Source organism: Dryobates pubescens, chromosome 12 (assembly GCF_014839835.1).
Source record: "Dryobates pubescens isolate bDryPub1 chromosome 12, bDryPub1.pri, whole genome shotgun sequence".
In the NCBI taxonomy this organism is placed as follows: Eukaryota; Metazoa; Chordata; class Aves; order Piciformes; family Picidae; genus Dryobates; species Dryobates pubescens.
The window spans coordinates 4158950-4181603 of record NC_071623.1 but is presented as its reverse complement, the minus strand read 5'-3'; the positions used below and the strand labels follow the sequence as shown (position 1 = coordinate 4181603).

Genomic DNA, 22654 nt, shown 5'->3' with positions numbered 1-22654 from the left:
TCTTGCTCTCTACAACTCCCTGAAGGGAGGTTGTAGCCAGGTGGGGGTTGGTCTCTTCTCCCAGGCACCCAGCACCAGAACAAGGGGACACAGTCTCAAACTGCACCAGGGGAGGTTTAGACTCGAGGTGAGGAGAAAGTTCTTCCCAGAGAGAGTCATTCGCCATTGGAATGTTCTGCCCAGGGAGGTGGTGGAGTCCCCATCCCTGGAGGTGTTCAAGAGGAGATTGGATGTGGCACTTGGTGCCATGGTTTAGTCATGAGGTCTGTGGTGACAGGTTGGATTCAATGATCCTTGAGGTCTCTTCCAACCTTGGTGATTCTGTGATTCTGTGACCATTTTCCCTTGCCACAAGGTAAGATCAGATGTGGAAGCCAGGCTAACCTGCCAGAACAATACATAGTTTGAATCAACACAGGTCAGTGAACCTCATCTTTCTGCTCCTCCTGCACATCCCTTCTTTGAATCCTCATCTGCCATTAGTGATGACATGTTCTAATCCTCTTCATACAAGCTATCAGAGGATTGCAACTTTGTATGGGAAATATCAGTGGAAATAAAACTCAGAACAAAAAAAACTTCTTTCTTTCCAAAGCATTCAACAGCAAAGAAGAAAGAACTAAAAATAAAAAGCATACAGATAGCATAGGAAGGTTTGTTTAGAACAGAATAACCTCAGGAAAGCGACTGGGCTTTCACTTTATTGCTCTTCCTTTGTGGGGTTGAGATCTTGTTTGCGGGTGGAATTGATGCCTGCAATCTTTGTTTCACAGAGTAGTTGCAGTTGTGAGCAGATATTATCCTCTTAAAGTAATAAAAGAAATCATCCTAATAATCAGATTGCTTTCCAGAATTGAACAGGAGCTTTAAAATTGTGAAAATTTAAAAACAGGAGCTTTAAAATTGTAAAGAAAAACTACTCACAAAGAAGACCATCACACATATTTAACCCTTCACTTCTCAGTTCTATTTTTGCTGCCATCTTCTTCACAATTACATAGCAAAGATTTCCTTTAATTTCATGGCAAAGAACATTTTAAAGGATTCCTTTATTTATACACAGATTATAGAATAGAATAGAATAGAATAGAATAGAATAGAATAGAATAGAATAGAATAGAATAGAATAGAATAGAATAGACCAGGTTGGAAGAGACCTCAGAGATCATCGTGTCCAACCTATCATCTAGCACCATCTCATCAACTAAACCATGGCACCAAGTGCCTCTTCCAGGCCCTTCCTAAACACCTCCAGTGATGGTGACTCCACCTTCTCCCTGGGCAGCACATTCCAATGGCCAATCTCTCTTGCTGGGAAGAACTTCTTCCTAACATCCTGCCTAAACCTCCCCTGGCACAGCTTGAGACTGTGTCCTCTTGTTCTGGTGCTGGTTGCCTGGCAGAAGAGACCAACCCCCACCTGGCTACAACCTCCCTTCAGAGAGTTGGAGACAGCAATGAGGTCTCCCCTGAGCCTCCTCTTCTCCAGGCTAAGCAACCCCAGCTCCCTCAGCCTCTCCTCCCAGGGCTGTGCTCCAGACCCCTCCCCAGCTTTGTTGCCCTTCTCTGGACGCCTTCCAGCAACTCAGCATCTTTCCTAAACTGAGGGGCCCAGAACTGGACACATGTAGTGTAATTCCACATCCTCAGTTTAAATCCCAGAAATATTTATTATGGTCAGATAAATGATTTTTTTTTTCTGCTATGCCCATTCAGAGTAAACACATTTTGAACATGCTCCTTTTTCCTTTTAGGAAGGATGTTGACTTGCTGGAACGAGTCCAGAGAAGAGCAACAAAGTTGGTGAGGGGTTTGGAACACAAGCCCTACGAGGAGAGGCTGAGGGAGCTGGGGTTGCTTAGCCTGGAGAAGAGGAGACTCAGGGGTGACCTTATTACTCTATACAACTACCTGAAGGGAGGTTGTAGACAGACGGATGTTGGTCTCTTCTCCCAGGCAGCCAGTACCAGAACAAGAGGACACAGTCTCAGGCTGCGCCAGGGGAGGTTCAGGCTAGATGTTAGGAAAAAGTTCTATACAGAAAGAGTGATTGCCCATTGGAATGGGCTGCCTGGGGAGGTGGTGGAGTCGCCATCACTGGAGGTTTTCAGGAGGAGACTTGATGGGGTGCTTGGTGCCGTGGGTTAGTTGTTTAGGTGGTGTTGGATTGGTTGATGGGTTGGACGCGATGATCTTGAAGGTCTCTTCCAACCTGGTTTATTCTATGTATTCTATTCTATGTATTCTTTCCTTTGCAGCAGGAAGTTTTTGACATTTGAGCATGGGCTCTTCCTTCCTATGTAATGTATTTGCCCTCTGGTAGTTGTCAGCCCCTGCAGTCAGACTAACAAATTCCTCCTTATTGCACTGTCAGTGTGCTGTCATTACTGTGGAATTTTTCTTCTCCTGGAAGGCTGTTTTGAAAGCTATTTTTGAAAAGCTATACTATAGGTCTGTTCAGGATTCATAGGGCTGTACTGATTCATCATTTTCTAGTACATTTGATGCAGCCACTGTCATTTGAACCAAAAAGAGGATTCTGGTCCAGCTATGGACATCGAGCCATTGCAGGAAGTTTTATCTGCTTCTATGTCCTTGCTGCTTTTATACAGGAAACACAAACTCAGCTCAAGAGCACAGATTGATTTCTATTTGCCTTCACAGTAAAGCTGTCATATTCTTCATGCCACCTCCAGTTCCTGCTGGCTTTTGAGAAGACAAAAATTTGTGTGTGATTATGAACCTAGGTCTTCTGCATTACAGCAAATGGTGCTGCCTGTTGAGCTTTTAAAACAGCTGTCAGATTCATGTAGAGCTGTTTTGTTCCCATAATTATCTTAGTACAAGATACCACTTAAAAAGTCTTATTTAGCATCCTCCACACACTAAGAAAGTCACTTTTAGTCTTGTAACAGAGTTATTGCAGATACTATTTTAAACCACCCAAACCCCTTGGCTTCTTATTCCACACATTTCACAAGACTTTTTTCCCATTGTTTTTTCACAAGACTGAAGCCCTCATAATACCAATGCCCTTCCTAGGAAAGGAGGGCTGGAAGTGCTATTTCTGCTTCTTGGTTACTGGCAGAATTTTCCCTGACACAATAAATACTCAGACTCGAAGCAGGAGAACTCTGAGGTTTGAGAAGCAAAGGAAGCAATGAATATGCTTCAGGGATGGAAGCAGGTTGAGAATTACTTCTGCTGGGCTGCCTTCCTAAAGGTAGTTGCTACGATGCATAAACTGAGATTATTGGAATTTTGAGCAGATATTAAATTATCTAATGTTGAATAAAAAAGAGTAGCTTATGATTAGAAATCATAGAATCAATAAGGTTGGAAAAGGGAGGTTTAAGTATCACAGTAGTATCACAGTATCACTGAAGTTGGAAGAGACCTCAAAGATCATCAAGTCCAACCTGTCACCCAACACCTCATGACTAACTAAACCATGGCTTCAAGTGTCACATCCAATCCCCTCTTGAACACCTCCAGGGATGGGGAGTCCACCACCTCCCTGGGCAGCACATTCCCATGGCCAATCTCTCTTTCTGGGTAGAACTTTCTCCTCACCGCCAGCCTAAACCTCCCCTGGCACAGCTTGAGACTGTGTCCTCTTGTTCTGGTGCTGGTTGCCTGGGAGAAGACACCAACCCCCACCTGGCTACAACCTCCCTTCAGGGAGTTGGAGAGAGCAAGAAGGTCTCCCCTGAGCCTCCTCTTCTCCAGGCTAAACAACCCCAGCTCCCTCAGCCTCTCCTAAGTCCTGACATGTACAAGACAACCATGTTCATCTGTTAAAAGCTTGGTTTCTGTTTATTAAACAAAATAGTGAGTTCATGGCATTTGGGGCATTTCCTTAACCTGGGGATGTTCTGCCAAAACAAAAACTACCTTGGTTGTAAATTATTCATCTATGATTAGAAAAGTCCTTATTTTTGTGGCTCTGTAATGTCTTCCATTCTGCTCTCAGTTTAAAGGAAACACTACTCTAGAAACACCCTTGGCTAATTATTAGCATTACAATTTTCCCCAGATGCTCTCAGAAAGCTAAAAGAAAGCACAATTCTCTATGAACTGCAGGCTATGCTGGATTCTTCTTGGAGATGTCTGTTCAGTTTCTGTGCTGAATCTCTAGGTCTAGGTTTTATTTTAGCTGACAACGATGGGAGGCTAAACAGCTACATCCGTACTACTGCGTCATCAGTGAGGACTCCCACATCAGTCCTCCCTCCCTATCTAGACAAGAATGGAATGGAATGGAATGGAATGGAATGGAATGGAATGGAATGGAATGGAATGGAATGGAATAGAATAGAGTAGAATAGAATGGAATGGAATAGAATAGAGTAGAATGGAATGGAATGGAATGGAATGGAATGGAATGGAATGGAATGGAATGGAATGGAATGGAATGGAATGGAATGGAATGGAATGGAATGGAATGGAATGGAATAGAATAGAGTGGAATGGAATGGAATGGAATGGAATGGAATGGAATGGAATGGAATGGAATAGAATAGAATAGAATAGAATAGAATAGAATAGAATAGAATAGAATAGAATAGAATAGAATGAACCAGGTTGGAAGAGACCTTTGAGATCATCAAGTCCAACCTTTCACCCAACACCATCTTATCAACTAAACTACAGCACCAAGTGCCTCATCCAATCTCCTCTTAAACACCTCCAATGACAGACTCCCACCACCTCCCTGGGCAGCCCATTCTAATGGCCAGTCTCTCTTTCTGTGAAGAACTTCTTCCTAATATCCATACTAAACCTCCCCTGGCACAGCTTGACATAGTGTCCTCTTGTCCTCTGTGTCCTCAAGGTCTTCACAAGAGCTTGGAGGCAGCTTTGAAAATCTCCCTGTGCATGAATGGCTGGCAACACCCCAAGCCAGTTAACAAGACGCAAAAAGCAGCATCTTGGTGTCCTTCAGAAGACACTCTCTCCCTATTTGAACATGAATGAAGTCATTAAATGGCATGTCAGCTGGAAAATTCTTGACTACGGAAGAGCATACATTTTAGATATAGTCTCTTTTTTTTGCATTAGAGCACCAGGAAAGAAAAGAGAGTGCAACAAGGAAGGCCCCAAGCACAAACAGTCATCTGCCTGCAAAGCACAGGTGAGATAAGAGGATGAAAGATGGAGAAGATGGAACAAAAGGGGAACGGAAAAGCATAGACTGTAGGGGAAAGGCATGTACAAAAAAGGGAATTGAATCTGACAAGAAATAGAACATTTTTATCCTTCTAGAAAAGCCAGACAAAAGCTCTAAGGTATGTAGGTGCTACCTAGACATTCTGATACTTGTAATTTCTAACCTTGGAATGAAACACAGCATACAAGAACTCAAATGGGAACCAAAGTCATATTCCCCTCCCTCCACTCCTTAAGATGGAAAATGAGCATTGTAAGATCACCCTAAAATTATCCCAGCTCTCATGCAGTCTTGTCACATCTAATGGAGTGCGTTGAGGGAAGAGAATACAGACAATGGTTATGTTAACTTCCAAACACAATCAGTCAAGAGGGCTACTCTGCCTCCACCTTGATCAATTGTTACTGATCACACTGTTGGATGCTTAAGGAGATACAGCTAAGTACATCATTAATCATGTCTTGATTGCTGCATATTTCCATAGTGGGTCATGCAGGTCACTCTTGTCACTTTTGCTCTTCCTGACCTTGCTTAGGGTTAAGAGAAATCTGAATTGCAAAGGAAGGCAGGAAAGGGAAAGTATGGACACTCCTTGTACATCACTGACTGACTAGCCCAGGACATAGAATGGAATGGAATGGAATGGAATGGAATGGAATGGAATGGAATGGAATGGAATGGAATGGAATGGAATAGAACAGAATAGAGTAGAATAGAATGGAATGGAATGGAGTGGAATAGAATGGAATGGAATGGAATGGAGTGGAATGGAATGGAATAGAATGGAATGGAATGGAATGGAATAGAATAGAATAGAATAGAATAGAATAGAATAGAATAGAATAGAATAGAATAGAATAGAATAGAATAGAATAGAATAGAATTAACCAGGTTGGAAAAGACCTTCAACATCATTGAGTCCAACTTATCATCATGGTACAACACATACATCTGTAACCATCCTCAAAACCTGCCCCAGACAGCTTTGAGCTGTATGAACTCATTTGGTATCATGTCACAGTCAGATGTTAGTAGACTTACTCTGGCTAAGCAATGGTGTTGTTTGATAATGTGTAAAGACATTGTTTTTAACCTTTTGTCCAGGAAATCAATGACTTTTCCTAATTTCTTTTGTTCTGTCTTGGTTTTGTTCATTTTTCCTACTGAGTGCCCTTCTGCTTCGAAACGAGAATTGCCTTTGATACCTGATTTTCTACATTTTATTGATGTCAGCTATTTAAAAACATATGTATTTAAAATTAAGTCAGCCTGTTCTTGGTAGGATGCTGTAGTTCTGCTTTTCACAGTGCTGAATCTTTTTTAAAGTGTTTGCTTCGGGAGTATTTTTAGGCAGTTGTTTACAGTGAGACAGGCACAAACTTGAGCATAGGAAGCTCCATCTAAACATGAGGAGGAACTTCTTTAGTTTGAGGTGCCAGCACTGAAACAGGCTGCCCAGAGAGCGGGGGGAGTTATTCAGAACCTGTGCAGCCTGCTGAAGGTGAACTCACTGCGGCAGGAGGGCTGGAATAGATGGCTGGACTCCCAGAGGACTGGAAGCTGGCCAACATCCTGCCCATCCACAAGAAGGGCCGGTTGGATGAGCCAGGGAATTATAGGCCTGTCAGCCTGACCTCAGTGCCAGGCAAGATTATGGAACAGGTCATCTTGAGTGCAATCACACAGCACTTAGAGGATAGCCAAGGGATCAGACCCAGCCAGCATGGATTTAGGAAGGGCAGGTCCTGCCTGACCAACCTGATCTCCTTCTATGATCAGGTGACTGCCTGGTGGATGTGGGGCAGGCTGTGGATGTAGTCTGTCTGGACTTCAGCAAGGCCTTTGACACAGTCCCCCACAGCAAACTCCTGGCCAAGCTGTCAGCCCCTGGCTTGGACAGCAGCACTCTGAGCTGGGTTCGGAACTGGCTGGAGGCTGAGCCCAGAGAGTGGTGGTGAATGGTGCCACAGCCAGCTGGCAGCCAGGCACCAGTGGCGTCCCCCAGGGATCAGTGCTGGGTCCCATCCTGTTCAATATCTTTCTTGATGATCTGGATGAGGGGATTAAGTCCATCATCAGTAAATTTGCAGATGACACCAAGCTGGGGGCAGGAGTTGATCTGTTAGAGGGCAGGAGAGATCTGCAGAGGGACCTTGCCAGGCTGGACAGATGGGCAGAGGCCAAAGGCAGGACATCCAAGTGCCAGGTTCTACACATTGGCCACAACAACCCCAGGCAGTGCCACAGGCTGGGGTCATTGTGGCTGGAGAGCAGTCAGGCAGAAAGGGACCTGGGGGTACTGGTTGAGAGTAGGCCGAACATGAGCCAGCAGTGTGCCCAGGTGGCCAAGAAGGCCAATGACATCCTGGCCTGCATCAGGAAGAGTGTGGCCAGCAGGAGCAGGGAAATCATTGTGCCCTGTACTCTGCATTGGTAAGGCCACACCTTGAGTCCTGTGTCCAGTTCTGGGCCCCTCAGTTTAAGAAGGACATCAAGACACTTGAATGTGTCCAGAGAAGGGCAACAAGGCTGGGGAGAGGCCTCGAGCACAAGCCCTATGAGGAGAGGCTGAGGGAGCTGGGGTTGTTTAGCCTGGACAAGAGGAGGCTCAGGAGTGACCTCATTGCCCTCTACAACTCCCTGAAAGGTGGTTGTGGCCAGAAGGGGGTTGGTGTCTTCTCCCAGGCAACCAGCACCAGAACAAGGGGACACAGTCTCAAGCTGTGCCAGGGGAGGTTTAGACTCGAGGTGAGGAGAAAGTTCTTCCCAGAGAGAGTCATTCGTCATTGGAATGTGCTGCCCAGGGAGGTGGTGGAGTCACTGTCCCTGGAGGTGTTTAGGAAGAGACTGGATGGTGGGCTTGGTGCCATGGTTTAGTTGATTAGATGGTGTTGGGTGATAGGTTGGACTTGATAATCTCAAAGGTCTTTTTCAACCTGGCTTATTCTATTCTATTCTATTCAATTCTATTCTATTCTATTCTATTCTACTCTACTCTACTCTACTCTACTCTACTCTACTCTACTCTACTCTACTCTACTCTACTCTATTCTGCATTTCCTGAGGTCCCTTCCAACCCCTATCATTCTGTAAGTCTGTGAGACAGTGCTAACTGGGGGGGAAAATTTCTACTATTTTGATAAAACATGAAACAAGGACTTGCAGTTCAAAGAGAGCACAGTCTGGGACATTTATGTCCTTAGCTCATGTCCTTTTGAGGTAGCTCTGCAAAACACCAAGTGCCTTGGGCTCCCACCGCAGTCAGTAGGAATTGCCTGCAGATGCACTTGAGTGCTAAATACCTGAGCTACATTAAGACTACTGGGTTCACTAAACAGAACAAAACTTCCTCCTACTTTTTCTTTCACTGACCATTCATCTTCAGAAAAATCCAGTTTAGTTTTCCCAGTTTCCTGAGTTCCTCAAGTAGAGCAAATGCCTGTAGTGTCAAATCCTGAAAGGCTTTTCCTGGTCATTAGCCCTTTATAAGGAATTTCAGACATTAACAGCTGTGCTCTTATGTGACCTCTGTGGGCTTTATCTAACACTGGCCTCTAAGCTTTGAAAGAACCATCCCCTGTTAGCTGAAGAGATCCTGCAAATTACAGTTTAGGCCTTCTGAAAGAACTTTTCCTTACCCTGAAGTAGAGATGTTTCCACGGTCACTTTCAGAGTGTATATTGATGGTTTTTTTGCTTGCTCATAGGTTTTTGGCAGTATCCTGTGTTGCCAGGGGTGATTCAATTCATACTTCCAGTCCAATCCCCAGGATTCCTGGCACAGAGTCAGATTTTCCAAGGCTATTCCAAATGTGGCAGATGGTGAGTTGCTTTCTACCTTCATACACAACGACTTCACATGTGTGTTTGTGAGGGATATGCCTCATTAAAGATGGTCAAATTCATTTAATTTGGTCTGCAAAGGACATTGAGTAGAGAGTTTTGCTGAGCTTTGCACCACTGACCTTTCCTTCAAGTGGTACATGATGAGAGAAAATTCTTCCCTGTGTGAAGCCTATAGTAACAGAGGAGGTAAACTTACATAGCCAGTTGAAGGGTGACCTACAGCATTATTGCAGGTATATCCAAGCCATCTGAGCACACATAGTGCAGTGGGAAGCTACAGACCTGCCAGGGAAGAGATGTCAAAAAGGACAATCAGTCTGAGAAAAGGAGGGCAGTGGCTGATGGAAGGACAACTCTATAAATGAAGAGTGTCTAGACAATCTATGAAACTGTGATGGGTTACACCCATCCTGGAAGCAGGATTGTCTTGACCAAATTTCTCTGTGCCCAGCTCAATGCAAGACCTTTTCACATTGGCCACAGCAACCCCATGCAGTGATACAGGCTGGGATCTGAGTGGCTAGGGAGTGGCCAGGTAGAAAGGGACCTTGGGGTACTGGTTGATAGTAAGCTGAACGTGAGCCAGCAGTGTGCCCTGGGGGCCAAGAAATTCAATGACATCCTGGCCTGCATCAGGAAGAGTGTGGCCAGCAGGAGCAGGAGAGTTATTCTGCCCTGTACTCAGCACTGGTTAGGCCACACCTTGAGACCTGTGTCCAGTTCTGGGCTCCTAAGGTTAGGAAAGATGTTGAGTTGCTGGAAGGTGTCCAGAGAAGGGCAACAAAGCTGGGGAGGGGTTTGGAGCACAGCCCTGTGAGGAGAGGCTGAGGGAGCTGGGGTTGCTTAGCCTGGAGAAGAGGAGGCTCAGGGGAGACCTTCTTGCTGTCTACAACTCCCTGAAGGGAGGTTGTAGCCAGGTAGGGGTTGGTCTCTTCTCCAGGCAACCAGCACCAGAACAAGAGGACACAGTCTCAAGTTGCACCAGGGAGAGGTTTAGGCTGGATGTTAGGAAGAAATTCTTCCCAGCAAGAAGAATTCCATTGGCCATGGGAATGTGCTGCCCAGGGAGGTGGTGGAGTCCCCATCACTGGAGGTGTTTAGGAAGAGCCTGGATGAGGCCCTTGGTGCCATGGTTGGGTTGGTGTTGGGTGATAGGTTGGACTCAATGATCTCAGAGGTCTTTTCCAACCTGGTTAATTCTGTTCTATTCTATTCTATTAGAGGATGAATGAACCTGATCCTGGAGGTATGTGCTGAATGGGAGCTATTCCGATCAGTGATGTAGCTTTTAAGGAGAGGATTAAAGAATGGATTGTAAATCAGGAGAAATTCATTGTGTATCTGTAATGAGCCCCAAGTAGTAAGGCAGAATAACTGTCAAAGCTTCACAAAACCAGCAAGGTGGATGATGTGCTTTGTTTCCAAGAGTTTTAGCCTGTGAGTTTTGTGCTAGACTGCATGAAATGCATGCTCTAGTCCATACTGTGTTCAGCTGTGGAAACTGGCAGTGTCTGAGACAACTGCATGCAGGGGATAATGCCTCTCAGCACAGTTGTGCCCATAATAGACAAAAAGATGAATTTTATACTGTACCTGGGAAGCTCAGCAGATTCAGGTGTGGGGATTGTTTGGTTTGAAAGCTTCTCTTTGTTTTTCTCTTACCATTAAACAAACCTAAACAACTACTTTCTTGCTTATTATTTATTGGTTTTTATCTAGTACAGTAGAAATTGGGGCTATTCATTAATTCTATTACAATACCTGAGGTGACATAGAAAGAACTTACCTGGTAGGAGAAAATGGAAGGGAAGTGTAAACAGGGCTTCTTTTTCTGTTGTTCTTTGTTTCTATCCTCTTGGAAATGGCTTGCTGACTGCATGCTAGACAGTGACAGACTGGCAGCTTAAAGAAAACAAGTCTTGACAGCACTCTTCAGTACACCTGAAGTTTTGTAACTCTTTGTGTCATACAAAGCATTTTCTTGCCATCTGTGCTCCAGCAGCAAAGGGCTGCCCAGATGCCACATGTCCCAGGCAGGACCTTTTGTCTTTGCATAGTCACAGGAGTCAGTGCAGATAGGTATTCAGAAGTATAAAACTTGTCTTTGGGTGGTTGTATTGTAGAGTGTCAGCTTCCCCTGTATTCCTGCATTCCTGCCTTCCCACAGCTTGTCAAGAGCAGCAGCACAGCTCAACAGACAGGCAGGGATGCAGGGGAGTATCAGACAGGTATTACTGCCACTTTTTGTTTAATACTGCCTTGACTTGCTGAAGAGAAGAAATAACATAAGCAAAGGAGGAAAAGGGAATGCAGTTGAAAGGCAAGTGTCTCATTAGCAAGCTCTCTGCAAGCTCCTCATATTCTGAGGGAGGTAGAAATATTTTATGGATGAAAACAGCACCTTTTCAAATATTTCTTTTTAAAAAAGGCTTTATAAAGGCAACTTATTTCTGACATAAATACAGGTAACAGTTATACTACCTGCAACCTAAACAGAGACCAGGTGAGATATTAAAAAGCAGAATATATAGATTACATTAAATTGCCTTCTTCAACCAGTGGTGCTTGTTATTATTAAATAACTCTATGGGGTTTTGCATTGGAAGAAGGAAAATCACTAATATCAATACTTATATCAGTGGAATACAATATTATTCCTTATAGCACTATCAGGCCCAGTTTCTGGTGCTAGTAAAATCTAGAATAGGATAGGATAGGATAGGATAGGATAGGATAGGATAGGATAGGATAGGATAGGATAGGATAGGATAGGATAGGATAGGATAGGATAGGATAGGATAGAATTAGCCAGGTTGGAAAAGACCTTCCAGATCATCAAGTCCAATCTATCACCCAACACCATCTCATCAACTAAACCATGGCACTAAGTGGCCCATCCAGTCTCTTCCTAAACACCTCCAGAGATGGTGACTCCACCACCTCCCTGGGCAGCACATTCCAATGACCAATCTCTCTTGCTGGGAAGAACTTCTTCCTAACATCCAGTCTAAACCTCCCCTGGCACAGCTTGAGACTGTGTCCTCTTGTTCTGGTGCTGGTTGCCTGGGAGAAGAGACCAACCCCTACCTGGCTACAAGCTCCCTTCAGGGAGTTTCATTTTGGCATAGTCTTGTCCCCATTAATATAAAACAACATCTTTTTCAAGGCTTCTTGTTTCAATATTTTGGACTTTCTCTCACATTCACTCAAATGTTAGCAACTTTAGCCACACTGAGAAGGACTGATCATGTAAGAATTGTTTTACTTGCATACAGTAAAGTTAATTTAAAGAGTGTTATCAAAATCCCTACCTGCTAACTTTGGCTTTGAGGTTATTTTAATTGTACTGGAACCTTCTTACTTCAAGTTAACAAAACCACTGAGATGTTTCACTTGAATCAGAAATTCCAGACAGTTGGTACAGACACCGAGACTGAAGAACAGGGCCTATCAGAAGATGGTACTTAATAGCATTTTGGAAAGACATCTGAAAAGCTGACCTTTGCCAAGTGCTTCCTTTATCACATATTGCAAGAAATGTGTTCCTTCTCTGGGTTAGAGCTGCAGTGGAATCTATCGGCTGAAATCAGGCAAGTTATAATTCTGCTGAAGTCGGAGTACTCGGAGGAGGAGAATTTTAGCTGCAAGTGAATAGGCTCACTAACACTAAAGCTAAAGGAAGGGAAGGTTCTGATAGTTCAGTTAAATACATGCATTTAAACTAACTGGGGGAAAAAATTGTTCAGGATTTGAAAATGTGTTTCTAAAGACTATGGCAATGACTAGATGCTTCATAAGTTCCACGTGCCCATTTTGAGCACTGTGCTGTCGTGACCTAAGCATGATTAACTGAATTAAACTAGGCTGTTAATGCAGGTAGGGAAGACACAGAAAAGCTCAGGAGATTCCATTTTGAAAGGCTCAGCAGATAAACACTCATATTTGGGATTCTGTTCAGGACCCACCCAAGCCACAGTAATTAAGACTTTTTCTGTTACATCGTTGTAAGCTCCTTCAAAGAAGAAACACCTTTTTCCCTTTCCAAAACATGGAATTCTTAGGACACAAAGCATCAGGATGATGCTCTATGAGAATCTATTCTTGTTGAGTATCTCAATGACACAAATTTCCCAGCAGAACATAGATCCCTTATTGCTCTCAGTCAATGCTTAAACAGTAAGAGCGAATTTAGGGCAGGATTCGTCTCACCAAAGACAAACACCTGTACCCAAAGCAGTCACTCCTGTCTTGCTTTCACCATAAGATCCAAGTAGAGTAGAATAGAACAGAACAGAACAGAACAGAATAGAATAGAATAGAATAGAATAGAATAGAATAGAATAGAATAGAATAGAATAGAATTAAAAAAACAGGTTGGAAAAGACCTTTGAGATCATCAAGTCCAACCTCTCACCCAACACCATCTAATCAACTAAATCACGGCACCAAGTGCCACGTCCAGGCTCTTCCTTAACACCTCCAGTGATGGTGACTCCACCAGCTCCCTGGGCAACATATTCCAATGACCAATCTCTCTTGCTGGGAAGAACTTCTTCCTAACATCCAGCCTAAACCTCCCCTGGCATAGCTTGAGACTGTGTCCTCGTGTTCTGGGGCTGGTTGCCTGGGAGAAGAGACCAACCCCCACCTAGCTACAACCTCCCTTCAGGGAGTTGGAGAGAGCAAGAAAGCCTCCCCTGAGCCTCCTCTTCTGCAGGCTAAGCAACCCCAGCTCCCTCAGCCTCTCCTCACAGGGCTGTGCTCCAAACCCCTGCCCAGCTCAATTAGTAGAAATGGGTAACTCCAGGAAAACTGTAGTTTACCAGAAACATGGCAAAGAAAAAGGAAAAGAAAAATCATCGAGTAAATCAGCATAAGCTTTTCACAGCCATTGAGTAAATCAGCATAAGCTTTTCACAGCCTCTTACAGTCTCTCCAGTGCAGGGGAACAGGTAGCATGAATTGTTCAAGAAAAATCATAAACTTTGCTTTACTAAGTGACAGTTTCCTTGGGTTCTTCTAGATGATAGTTGTTGCATGATTTAAGAGTCCGTAGAATCATAGAATCAACAAGGTTGGAAAAGACCTCAAAGATCACCAAGTCCAACCTGTCACCCAAGACCTCAAGACTACTAAACCATGGCTTCAAGTGCCACATCCAATCCCCTTCAGGTAGTTGTAGACCGCAGTAAGTTCTCCCCTGAGCCTCCTCTTCTCCAGGCTAAACAATCCCAGCTCCCTCAGCCTCTCCTCACAGGGCTGTGCTTGAGGCCTCTCCCCAGCCTCATTGCCCTTCTCTGGACATGTTCAAGAGTCTCAATGTCCTTATAAAATTGAGGGGCCCAGAACTGGACACAGTGCTGCAGAGTTCTTAGATAGGTCTTTCGTGACAGCTAAGGGCTATAACCCATAATAACTGAAGCTTGCAGTTAAGTGTTGCCCTGAAAGAGTAAGTTGGTTTTTAATTGAGTCTGTCATTAGAAATTTCTTCCCTAGATCTTTCAGATCCTTGGAAAGAAAGATCAGTTTAGGAAGGAGGTTGACTTGCTGGAACGAGTCCAGAGAAGGGCAACAAAGCTGGGGAGGGGTTTGGAACACAGCCCTGTGAGGAGAGGCTGAGGGAGCTGGGGTTGCTTAGCTTGTAGAAAAGGAGACTCAGGGGTGACCTTATTGCTCTCTACAACTACCTGAAGGGAGGTTGTAGACAGACGGATGATGGTCTCTTCTCCCAGGCAGCCAGTACCAGAACAAGAGGACACAGTCTCAGGCTGCGCCAGGGGAGGTTTAGGTTGGACGTTAGGAAGAAGTTCCACACAGAGAGAGTGATTGCCCATTGGAATGTGCTGCCCAGGGAGGTGTTCAGGAGGAGACTTGATGGGGTGCTTGGTGCCATGGGTTAGTTGTTTAGGTGGTGTTGGATTGGTTGATGGGTTGGACGCAATGATCTTGAAGGTCTCTTCCAACCTGGTCTATTCTATTCTTTTCTTTTCTTTTCTTTTCTTTTCTTTTCTTTTCTTTTCTATTCTATTCTATTCTATTCTATTCTATTCTATTCTATTCTATTCTATCAGTATCTCTAGAGAGGAAAAATGCAAGGCAGACAAGTGAAAATATTACTTATTCTAAACACAGAATTGCTTGATGCAGTTGCAACCCAGAGGGCCTCACAAAGGTTAATCTGCTAATAAAGAGCATCCAGACAAAGCTAGATACTTCAGAGCCACACAGCTGACATGTTAGAGATGATGGAAGACCTAAGAGGCTGTTGGCGGTCTGGAAATGGCATTAAAATACACTGCCCGGTATTTTTCCTGTGAGTAAACAAGAACTTGGCACTGGTGCTCTCTGCAAAATTTAGTTGTCAGAAATCTATAAAGCCTGTATTAAGCCTGCATGCATTGTGATTTTTGTTTTTTGGGGTTTTTTTCAGTATATCATATTTAATACAGCTCTCACAAAGATGTCAAGTCCTTGAGTTTCACCAGCAAGGTTATTCCATGCCAAATGTCATGGGCATGAAAGCCTGCTAGAATTTCTCAAGTCAATAAAAGTATTCACAGGCATTTTACACTGTCAAGACTCCTGGAAAGTTGTGTAATATACATTTGCTGGAAATGCTTCTTCCTTCTATTCCTGCTTTTAAATAAAAGAACCCAAGGCAGACGGAAAATGTCATCCAGCTGGTTACGGTTAGCTTCAGGAGCAGAGAACAGCAGAGAGAAAAGCCATGAAAGTGGGGCTTTGGAATGAGAGCTTTTATGCAGTGTTAACTGGATGCCTGCCTATCCCTACACCAAGCTGGAAATACAGATTTAATTCTGTACTCTTTAAGGTCACAAAGGGACTTGTTATTTACTCGTCCAGGTAAACAAATGTCCAGTTCTCTGAGGTCATTTGTGAGCATTTCCCTCCCTTTGCAACAGGATTTGCTTTAAAATTCCAAATGCATGTACTGCCAAGCTGGGCAAACACACCTAGTATCCCTTTAATTGGCTAAAACACTAGCAGCAGGATAGGAAAAAAACCCAACTAAAATCAGGAATTGCCTTTCAAATATAAATAAAACAAATTGTGTCATTAAGCAATGTACAGCTTGTTACTCTAACTTACAAGAAAGCAACCCTAAAACAATAATTTAACAAAATGCTATGTTTGACCAGGAGGAGACATTAAACCCTGTGGTGTTTTGAGCCTTAACTGGGAGTTAAGAGCTCAGATGGGGGCAAGGCTGAGAATCTCTCCCCTGTTTCCCCCTCCTCCCTCCCAACAGAGAGGGGAAAAAAAAAGGAAAGGGAAGGAGCAAATCCACCAAGCAATGATTTGGAGTCAGCTTGGAAGCAGAGAGGTAAAGAGTTTTTCTTTAAACAATATATATGTATAGATAGATAGATATAGATTTAGATATAGATATAGATATAGATATAGATGATATAGATGATATAGATATAGTTATAGATATAGATATAGATATAGATATAGATATAGATTATATAGATATAGATATAGATATAAAAAACAATAACAGGTAAGGTTCACAAGGGCAAGGAACAAGGATGGATGGGAGCAGGGAAAAAAAAAGAATACAAAACCAGACTCTCTCTCTGAAGAGGCACGGAGGCAGCAGGGAGAAGGATCAGACCCAACCATGTGGCAGAGGAGCAGGAAGGCAGCTGCAGTAGCTCTCATCCAGGAGAAGCAGGAGCCAAAAAGGACCTAATGGCTGCAATGTCCTCCCTTTTATACCCTAGCTGGGCAGGGAGGGGGGATTGGAACAGACTCAGTTTCCCAGGGGGAAAATGCCCTGCAGGGAGGGCAAAGCATTCACAAGCCCTTCCCCCCATTTGTTTTCAGGATGGGCATTAACCCACCACAAACCCATATTTTTACTTTGAGTCTTTGGTTATCTTGGTCATTTTCTCCATAAAATGACTTTTAGAGTGCCATTTTTCTACTGACCTGTTACACAAAACAAAGAAGCAGCTGAGAAACCTGGGCTGAATGCAGGCAGATATTTACAATAACATAAACTGTCCATCTGGCAACAACGCTGATGACCAGATGCTGCTGAGGAAGATGGTTTTGAACTGACCCATAAGAGGAAAAGGCCAAGACTTGAGGGTTTTGCTGCTCTTGTTTACAAGCAGAGGGATGTTGCTGTTTCTTGGACCTTTTTCTTGTCTTACTCCCTTGCTGCTTTTAAGGCACACACACACAACCAACCTTTGACATTTGCAAGTTATGTTTCAAAAGGATAACAGAGTTGCATGACACAGAGGCTACAGACATATGCTGTGCGTAGCATCACCCGCAGCATGCCCCTGGAACTCAATGACTGTAACCAGTAGCTTAATTAATTGCTGGGCTGCATCAGCTGTGAACAGTATCTGAGGTACAAAAACATGAATATGAAGGTCTGTGTGGAAATATCCTGGAGTGGCTATTTGTCCATAATTGTGTTTTTGCAGTAGTGCACAGAAACCCATTGTGTACTGCACAAACTTACAGTAAGTGGTAAATCTTCCATTTGTTAAAGAGCTTTTCATTATAAATAGGCAAAATGAAGGCTTGCAAAAAGCAGGGTTTGAAAATAGTTGTGGTCCTGCCTAGCTAGAGAAATTGTACGGGAAGGGAAGGGAAGGGAAGGGAAGGGAAGGGAAGGGAAGGGAAGGGAAGGGAAGGGAAGGGAAGGGAAGGGAAGGGAAGGGAAGGGAAGGGAAGGGAAGGGAAGGGAAGGGAAGGGAAGGGAAGGGAAGGGAAGGGAAGGGAAGGGAAGGGAAGGGAAGGGAAGGGAAGGGAAGGGAAGGGAAGGGAAGGGAAGGGAAGGGAAGGGAAGGGAAGGGAAGGGACGAGGTTGGAAGAGACCTCCTATCATCCAACACCACCTAATCAACTAAACCATGCAACCAAGCACCCTATCAAGTGTCCTTCTAAACACCTCTAATGATGGTGAATCTACCACCTCCCCAGGCAGCCCATTCCAATGGGCAATTTCTCTCTATGAAGAATTTCTTCCTAACATCCAGCCTAAACCTCCCCTGGTGCAGCTTGAGACTGTGTCCTCTTGTTCTGCCCAAGCCCTTCAGAAACTGAAGTTATGCCAGGTAACATGCAAGTCCACATACATAGGGATTTAACAGTTTACATCTGCCTTCCATCAAACACATCTCCTGTTGTAAATTTCCATCCCTAGAAATACTTCCACAAGTAACCATTTTATTCTATACCTAACATGCATATATTCTGCACCCAGCTGTCCCTGGGTCATTCATAATGACTTGAAGCAGGTTGAGTAGCGTGGCCTCAAAACCTTTGAAAACAGCATAACTATGGACAGACTCACTTTAGTCTGAAAAGCAGACAGGCCAGCACAGCTCTCTTTGCTGACAGCACGCTGTGATTTCAGCCTGCATCTGCATTAAACTGCAGTGCCAAAACCCATCAGTGTTTGCTGGTATGATAAGCATGATTGAAATTGCAGAAGCAAAATCTCTATCCCTGTATGAGTGGCTTCTCCTTTTAACCTCACTTCGGACCTCTGACCCCCAAGGCTTCAGTTCCCAGAGTGATACCAGTTTTCCAGTCTTTCCATCTTTCCCTTGTCTTTCCACACTGCTAGTTCCAAATGATTCTTCCAACTGCAACAACAGACCACCCAGAGGTACAGGGGATGAATAGGAAGGGGGCAGCTCTTTTTCAAGTCATTAGCAAATTGCCTTTGGACAAAATTGTATAGTAGTCCTCACATATGATCCTCACATATTATCTGCCCCTGTACTCAGCACTGGTTAGGCCACACCTTGAGTCCTGTGTCCAGTCCTGGGCCCTTCAGTTTAGGAAAGATGTTGACTTGCTGGAACGAGTCCAGAGAAGGGCAATGAAGTTGGTGAGGGGTTTGGAACACAGCCCTGTGAGGAGAGACTGAGGCGGGGGTTAGCCTGGAGAGAAGGAGACTCAGGGGTGACCTTATCACACTCTACAACTACCTGAAGGGAGGCTGTAGACAGACGGATGATGATCTCTTCTCCCAGGCAGCCAGTACCAGAGCAAGAGGACACAGTCTCAGGCTGTGCCAGGGGAGGTTTAGGCTGGATGTGTGGAAGACGTTCTATACAGAGAGAGTGATTGCCCATTGGAATGGGCTGCCTGGGGAGGTGGTGGAGTCGCCATCATTGGAGGTGTTCAGAAGGAGACTTGATGGGGTGCTTGGTGCCATGGGTTAGTTGTTTGGGTGGTGTTGGATTGGTTGATGGGTTGGAGGTGATGATCTTGAAGGTCTCTTCCAACCTGGTTTATTCTATTCTATTCTATTTTAATGAGGCTGGGGAGGGGTTTGGAGCACAGCCCTGTGAGGAGAGGCTGAGTGATCTGGGGATCCTTGTGCTGTTTATTAATTGTAAGTATCTGTATACAATTGTAGCTGCCGTATATTTTGTACACATTCATTGCATTCCACTGTAGAGTGTGGATTTTGCTTGTAATTACAGCTCCATTTGCTTCTAACTGAGCTGGTCGGGCAAAGTTAATGCTGGGGGGAAACTTCAACCCACCACACATACATATGCACATATATATACCACTATCACTTTCAATCACACCAATTTTCAAATAAACACTGTCTTTAGATCCTGCTTCCTGCTTGATTGTAGAGGAAAAACCCCACACATCCTGTTTCAGCTTAAACCAGTTGATGCATTTTAGAGAACGTAATAATCTTCGTATAACAGCAGAAAAGGAGAGATTGAGGGAGCTGGGGTTGCTTTGTCTGGAGAGGAGGAGACTCAGGGGTGACCTTATTGCTGTCTACAACTACCTGAAGGGGGGTTGTAGTGAGGCGGAGGCTGGTCTCTTCTCCCAGGCAACCAGTACCAGAACAAGAGAACACAGTCTCAGGCTGTGTCAGGGGAGGTTTAGGCTGGAGGTTAGGAGGAAGTTTTACACAGAGAGAGTGATTGCCCATTGGAATGGGCTGCCTGAGGAGGTGGTGGGGTCACTGTCACTGGGGGTGTTTAGGGTGAGGCTTGACAGGATGCTTGGTGCCATAGGTTAGTTGATTGGGTAGTGTTGGATGATAGGTTGGACACGATGATCTTGAAGGTCTCTTCCAACCTGGTTTATTCTATTCTATTCTATTCTATTCTAAAGTGTACAGGAAAGTGATGATTCTATAGTGCCATAGAAGAAGTCCTTTTATTATTTTTTCCCCAGGATTTTTGAGACTACAGCATACAGGTTGACAAAATCAAAAGCCAGCTATGCAGTGATGCTGCCAGTAACAGGAACAATGTAAAACTATCGTGTACATTACGTGTAAGGTGAATGCTCAGGGGTTAGGTGCGCTTCGTAAGCAATCCTGTTACTGCTCACTGGTGGAAAGGCATCAGTGTACAAATCAGTCCAATGTCCCTGACTGTCCTCTTTATTCCAAAGGCTCTGATGTGTTCCTTAATTAAACACTGACAGCTGCACTGTAGTTTACAGAAACAAGGCCAATGGCATCCTGGCCTGCATCAGGAATAGCGTGGCCAGCAGGGAAGTCATTGTGCCCTGTACTCAGCACTGGTTAAGCCACACCCTGTGTCCAGTTCTGGGCCTCTCAGTTTAGGAAAGATATTGAGCTGCTGGAAGGTGTCCAGAGAAGGGCAACAAAGCTGGGGAGGGGTCTGGAGCACAGCCCTGTGAGGAGAGGCTGAGGGAGCTGGGGTTGCTGAGCCTGCAGAAGAGGAGGCTCAGGGGAGACCACATTGCTCTCTGCAACTCCCTGAAGGGAGGTTGGAGCCAGGGGGAGGTTGGTCTGTTCTGCCAGGCACCCAGCACCAGAACAAGGGGACACAGTCTCAAGCTGCATCAGGGGAGGTTTAGACTGGAGGTGAGGAAGAAGTTCTTCCCAGCAAGAGAGACTGGCCGTTGGAATGTGCTGCCCAGGGAGGTGGTGGAGTCACCATCCCTGGAGGTGTTTAGGAAGACTGGATGGGCCACTTGGTGCCATGGTTTGGTTGATGAAATGGTGTTGGGTGATAGGTTGGACGTGATGATCTCAAAGATCTTTTCCAACCTGGTGAATTCTATTCCATTCTATAACCTGTGTGGTTTGAAAGCCAGTGTCTGTGCATATTAAAGCACCACTTGACCAGATGGGGTTTTTACAGCTTAGTCAGGTATGTCTTGCAAGCATTACCAAGGATAAGTGGTAGCTATTTGAATAATAAGTAGCCTACATCTGCCTCTGGGATGAAACACAACTCTTCTAGGAGGTCCACAGTGCTGTAAAGCACAGGCAGAATGTTTGGTATATTGTTCTGCTGCAAAAATTCACAAGTTATTCAGGCACCACATTATTTTTTCTGATCCTTTTTACCCAGTAGCAGTGCTATCTTCCCAGCCCCTGCAGCCAGAGGTGTTATTATTTCCACTATCTTTAATTCCCCTCTCTGACCTATATTCACTCATTGGCTTGTTAGTCTTTCATTTATAAATAGATTTAAATGTTACTGTGTGACTTCATATGATGTTAACAGATAACACCACCCACTCCTACTGAAGACATGTTCTTTCTCATCATCTTACAGGTTTGGAGCCATCATTAAGATACATTGGAAACATATTTTGAACATCTCCATCCAAAACCATGCACATTTCAGAAGTGTTCTTGTTAAAATCTTTGTAATGATTGTTTTCTTACTTCTCACAGATACAGAGGTGGTTTTTTTATTGCTGAAGAGCAGCTTGTGTTGCTTTTCAAAGGATAGTCTCATGAAGATAATCTCCCCCTTGATCTGAAATTCTGTTTATCATTTGAAGCAGTGACAGTTCTGACCTTGCTTGTCCTGTGGCTGTGCTTTCACAAAACCAAAGGCATCAGTACGAGTGTAACAGCAGGCATGGAAAGCAAACATTCAGGAGCATTCAAAAAGCCAAGGGGATAGGAAGTGTAGTTAAAAACTGCCAGCAGAGACCAATGCACAAATTAAAATGGAAGCTTAAGTGAAAGCAGGAATTCCCATTCCAGTTTAAGATATTCCTACAGAGGTATACACCATTTTCTACAGAGTAGATACACAGAATGCAATCTTCATCTAGAAAAATAGAATATTAATGGTTGTACATCAGGCACCCAAAGCTACACTGAATTTGTCTCTTTTGCACACCAGCAAAAAACCCCAACTCTGGACACCAAACCAGCTGGTGTAGATATTCTTCAACAAGTCCAAGTGCCAGGTGCTGCACTTAGGCCACAACAACCTCAGGCAGCGCTACAAGCTGGGGACAGAGAGGCTGGAGAGCAGCCAGGTAGAGAGGGACCTGGGGGGACTGGTTGACAGCTGCCTGAACATGAGCCAGCAATGTGCCCAGGTGGCCAAGAAGGCCAATGGCATCCTGGCCTGCATCAGGAACAGTGTGGCCAGCAGGAGCAGGGAAGTCATTGTGCCCTGTGCTCTGCATTGGTTAGGCCACACCTTGAGTCCTGTGTCCAGTTCTGGGCCCCTCAGTTTAAGAAGGACATTGAGACACTTGAACGTGTCCAGAGAAGGGCAATGAGGCTGGGGAGAGGCCTTGAGCACAAGACCTATGAGGTCTATGACCTGGTTGTATCCAGGAGGGGGTTGGTCTCCTCTCTCAGGCAGCCAGCACCAGAACAAGA

General features: G+C 44.5%; 1 protein-coding gene across 1 annotated transcript in view; it reads left to right on the top strand.

The window, feature by feature from the left end:
* The window catches only part of HTR1F (5-hydroxytryptamine receptor 1F), a 168484-nt gene that overhangs the window by 66229 nt on the left and 79601 nt on the right, over positions 1 to 22654 (top strand). Inside the window, exon 2 of the mRNA XM_054166060.1 lies at positions 8877 to 8991. The gene's annotated coding sequence lies outside the window, so the exon portion shown is untranslated. The remainder of the gene's footprint in view (positions 1 to 8876; positions 8992 to 22654) is intronic.